Below are 5423 nucleotides of genomic sequence, written 5' to 3' on the forward strand. Positions count from 1 at the left end.
TGCCATACTGCACAGAAGACATTTCTGGGTTTTAGCCATAGTTGACTCAATGAAGAGCTGTTTGGGAGTCGAAAGAGTCAGAGGTCACTGAGTGGTCATTTAGGCACATTTACAGCTCGTTCCTTCTTCTGCTTGGCTGCCAGCTGGTCGACTGAACTTGCGTCTGACCACTGATTTAACACATTAGTACAGAGAACCACAACCACAAGGGGGCGCTGTCACAGAGAAATGATAAATGACATAAATGACTGTAGCTCACCGAGTTGAGAAAGCGACCCATAAACAGGGGCTATAGAAAAGCTCGTCAACGCTTTTCTGAGATATAAAAAAACGAAAAGTTGTCTAATCGAGTTTGAAGTTGGAAATATTTTTTCACCTGCTTTGAGTTAAGTCCATAATAAAAACAACGGGTGACAGTGGCCCTTTTTACATAAATATTGTACAATATTACCTGCTATAATGTCTCCTTTATATGATGGTATGCTAGTCATATATTATCTTGTGTTTTGCCATTTTAGTTTTCCTGCTCTGTGCAGAAACAGCAGAGGCAAAACCAGACTGCTGGGCAGAGTCATCCAGACTGCAGATGACGCCACCGCGCACGAGGCATGGTTTAGCGCCGACTCGTATATCGCACCGCTAACCAGGACTCCCACAAACCTCAACAGCAGAGCTCCGGTGATGACTGTGATGGTGTGGAAAACCCTCTGCTTTGTGCGGTCAACACGCTCCCTGTCCCCGCCCACTTCCCCCGGCCCTGGACGAATCAGAACGCACAGAACGACAGAGGTTGCAGAACACGACGAGAATTAAGAAAAAAACCAAGACGCAGGATTCTGTGACGGCAATCAAACATCTGCTGAGCATTTTGGTCAGAGTTAGCATTGCGAAACAAAGCAGCCACACACAGCCAATGCTGATGTTTCTGAACCAAACTCCGCCTGCCTGCCTCAGACCCAGGTAGGTGACTGGATAGACAATAGCCAGGTAGCGCTCCACACAGGTGAGGACGTGAAACATAGTCTGTCCAGGTGAGGTGAAGGAGAACGCGTCCATCCCTACTGATATTATGCTTCTAACATTCAATAAGGATCCAAAAAAATACAGGCAGCACCCCAGGATGCTGATCAGCTCCCGGGCGACCACGTTGTAGGTGAAGACATCGGAGCGGTTTGTTGTCGTCGCCGCTGTGGAACCGCGGTGCTGTTTCCTCCATCGCTGGTAGCCCATGTAGAGGATGAGGATGAAGAGAGGGAGGAGGAAGATGTTGACCACGGTGAAGGATGTGAAGATGAAAAGGCTGGATCTGGACGCAAAGCAGTGGGGCAGAAAATCGGAGGAGGGATTTGAGGAGTTGGTAGACATATTTAGCTGTCGGGAGGCCTGCAGTGGAAGAGAAGAAGAAGAACAAAGATTAGAGGTGGAGAGAGGTTCATAATGAAGCTTGACTTGTCCCAGCTGAACTGCTGGTTATTTATATTCACTTCTTTTTGTGCATTTTATTGTCCTGTAGAATAACTCTTAAATGGATAGCATCGACATTTTGCCCATCAGTCTGCTCTTAGAAATTCATAAAGACAAAGGGAAAACATGTTTTATTTGCTACCAATCAAAAACTGAAATGTCACATTGACACAGTTTTCAAATGCTTAATCTGGGACTTTGTAGAAGCCTCTTTGGCATCTTCTTGGTTAAGCGTCTAGAGGCTCTTCACAGCTAGATTTAAACAGCTTATTTCAATCTTCCTGTCAGGTTCCATCAGATTGAATGGAAGCGTCTGAAATTTTGGCGCCAGCCTCAAGTGGACATTTGAGGAACTACAATAGTTTTTTTTTTCCATGTTGGCTTCATTTTTAAGCCTTGGAAGGTAAATCAAAATGAACTGGCAGAGATGAGCAGATGAGCAAAATCAAGAAATTCTGTTGCTTCCAATTTTCTCCGAGTGATTATTTTACGTGTAAATGTGTCGTACATATAACTTCCCTTTAGTGACATCCTGGAAGTGATTTTTAACACATGGTGGTTTCAAATACCTTCTGCTGTCTGGTAACAGAAATAATAAAAAAAAATATAAATGACAACAGCTTAGTTGGGAATTCAGTTGTAAATTCAGTTGTTAAATATAGCGCAGGAGACACCAGACAGAATGCAAACACGACAGGACGGCATCATGAAAATGCAAATTATGAAGTTATGCTACTTACAAACATTTAAGAACTTTCCACAGAAAGTGGCAGACAAATGAATTATGAGGATTCATGTACAAAAGCATCTCCCTTTATAAAGCAGGCCTGTTTAATCCATTCACTTTGCCACAGGTAGACTACGCTCAACGTCTGGACTCATGTCAAGGGCCGTTTAAGCAAATAAAATGCACCTGAGTGTAATGTCCAAAGCTACAGTTAAGGGTGTGAGTACTTTTGTAAGGATTTTTGTTTTTAAATGAGATCTTTAATAAATTTGCAAAATTTCCAAAAATATGCTTGTGTCATGGCCGGCTATTGAGATTTGAATTAATGGGGGGAATAAATCTGGCATTATCCATTTAAAATCAGAACTACAACAGAGCAAAGTGCACATAAACACAGAATGGTTCTGGCACCTTTGTGAGCATTAACCTGGGTAAAAGCTGGTAAATGCAACTTTTTCCCTCGAAAAACCACGTTTTGTTACTCACATGGTGCTGCTTAACAATTGTGAATTCTGACGCTTTTTTGGGCCGCAGGCCCAATAAAGGAGATGAGAAAATATTTGGAGACACCTGCAGACCAACAACAATAATTCCGTGGACACAAAACAATGAATAGATTATTATTCTTGAAGTTATTGCAGCCTTACCTTATCAGGCTTGTGATAATGTTCAGCGTCTCCAACCTCAACAACTGCACAGATCCTTGACCAGTACATTAACACCTTAGTGTTGTTTTAATATATCAGAATGACAGACAGCAGGAGGACCATGACGGTTTTTTTGCATATTGCAAATCCAATAAACGATGTGTTGCTGATGATGTAATGTGTGACTCTACACTACGTTCAGTTGGCTAACTTTGTTCCAGTATTTCCACTCAGTACAGGCCCAGCAGCATAATAACTTATAACTATAACAACGATAATAAACTAAAGGGTCTATTTTATTTTCAATGTGACAAATCTATTTTTATATCCGGACTGCATACACATAACATTATATTATATAGCATATGGGGCACCCAGTGGTCACTTGCAGTATTGCAGTGGAAATATTTCCCAACAGCCGTAAAAGAATTTTATCCACACGTTACTGTCATAAAGAGTGCAGTACATGACACAATGTACAACCTGTGACCACTGAAACAGCGTGTTTCAGTGATTCCAGCTGAGAAAACTAATGGGCAAGAATATCTGTGCAGTGAGCTGTAGGAGTCATGAGAAAACTCAAGGCTGTTAGAGCTCCTCCTGCAGCTCTATGATGTTCGTCATCTCATATCAGACATTTCACATATGTTTCTGCTTGTTTCTTTTCCATCTCTCTGGGTCTAATTTTCAATAATCTTTGTGTCTTCTTGCTTCTTGAGGCCTCCACTGTTTGAAAATGTCAGTCAACTATTCGTCCCCCACCAATGACTCCCTTCCTCGTCAGCTCCCCTTCAAATCATGCGCTGACGCCATCACTTCATTGTACATGCACACAACTGCCAACATTACCAACATCGTCCTGCCGCTCTCTGTCTTCGTCCTCTGTCTTGGATTCCAGCGATGGAACCAGCAGCGTTCCTCTGCAGCGGTCCTGAGTCACTCCGACTTCTTCACCTACAACATGGCTGTGATGGAGCTCATTGGAATGTTGGGTTCTGCCATGAGCAGTCTGAGCGGTTTCACTGGTCTTCCTGAGATAATGGTGGCAGGGTTCCTTATTGAGGTTTTCCCCTGGAGTGCACAGATGTTCTTGCCCATCCTGATCTGTTTGAAGCGCTACCTGGCTGTTGTTCACCCCATCACCTACATGAAGCTGAAACGTGGAGCAGGGGTCCGGATCAGATACATCAGCACTGTGTGCATTTGGCTGCTGTGCTCTGCCTGGATGGGTTTCCTCATTTTGGTCATGCAATACACTCAGTACCACATTGTACCTCTGTGCCTAATGGCCNATCGGTCACGTGACTTTCTTCAAGCCATACGTGCACCGACACGGGGTTTGGCTCCAGGAGCTCCACATCGGTGCTGCTGGACCCATCACTAACTTCAACGTTCTGCAGCTTCTGTCATTGGTCTTGAATCCATTTCCAATGCACCATAAAGAAAGGAGCAACGTGCTAGAAGTGGGTTGGCAGGAGGTTTACAGAAACATCCATCTCTGAAACTGTTTAATACATCAATTTAACATTCACATGTGTGATTCAAACAGCCACAGTTTCTGATAATATAGTTCCAGGTGAATCAAAGATGGCTGAGCACCAGGAAGCTGATGACTGGAGATGGAACAACCAACAAGAAAACTGCTTTTTGATGATCCTCCACATTCTCTTTGCACTAATTTGAGCTGCAGCTCAGTTGTAAGTGGTCACAAGAACACCACATTTAAAAGTGACTTTCATACGTCCACCAGAGGGATGTTTAGTTTGGAGACATCGAAGCTGCGACGTACACGTCTGACCACGACTCCTGACCCCCATGAGGAGGCCAGCTGGCGAGAAAGAAGCCACAAACTGTTGTTGCAAAGGGGATCTGGAACGTGACCCCCTTTTTCTTTCAACATCTATATGTATACAGAGAATATAACTGTAGTTTCTATCTGTGTTTGGTTTGCTGTTTGGAATTAGCACGCTCCAAAAACTGCATCTGTAGGATGAAAGAGACGGAAAGTTCCAAAACTGACGGCAAAGCAACAATTTACGCCTTCATGTACTAAACTACATGACCGCTTTGTCGTCTGACTTTTATAAAAACGGTTCCTTTCATGTTTGCTCTTTCCAGTTTTATGGTTACTTTTAAAGTTTTTTTCACCTGAAAAGTCTTTATTTTAAACTCTGCTCCCCTTGTTGAAGACTCATTCACTCCACAGAACTGTTAATCTGTGCCACTCTTATTTAGATTTTTCTTAAGCCAAATATTATCGCATTGATCTCTAAATACCGTTTTGAGCATTTCTTCTTCTTGTTTATTCATCAGGCTGATCAGCAGAATCACATTTAAATTCCTTCTTTTACGTTTCTCAGTCATCTGAGACGGTGCCCCAGATTTAACCTTAACGTGCAGCTACGCCACAAGGTTGTATTGAAGGCTTAAACTGGAATTCAATGCACACAAAAGTTTGATTTCACTCTGTTAACATTATCCACACGTCTCTGTGTATCACAATGAAGCCACGTTGAGCTTCAGAGGCTCATTTAGAACAACTGCAGGTCAGCTCTCCTGTACAGCGAATGAACCAACAACCAAGA

This window comes from Stegastes partitus, unplaced genomic scaffold, assembly GCF_000690725.1.
Source record: "Stegastes partitus isolate 25-593 unplaced genomic scaffold, Stegastes_partitus-1.0.2 Scaffold2429, whole genome shotgun sequence".
In the NCBI taxonomy this organism is placed as follows: Eukaryota; Metazoa; Chordata; class Actinopteri; family Pomacentridae; genus Stegastes; species Stegastes partitus.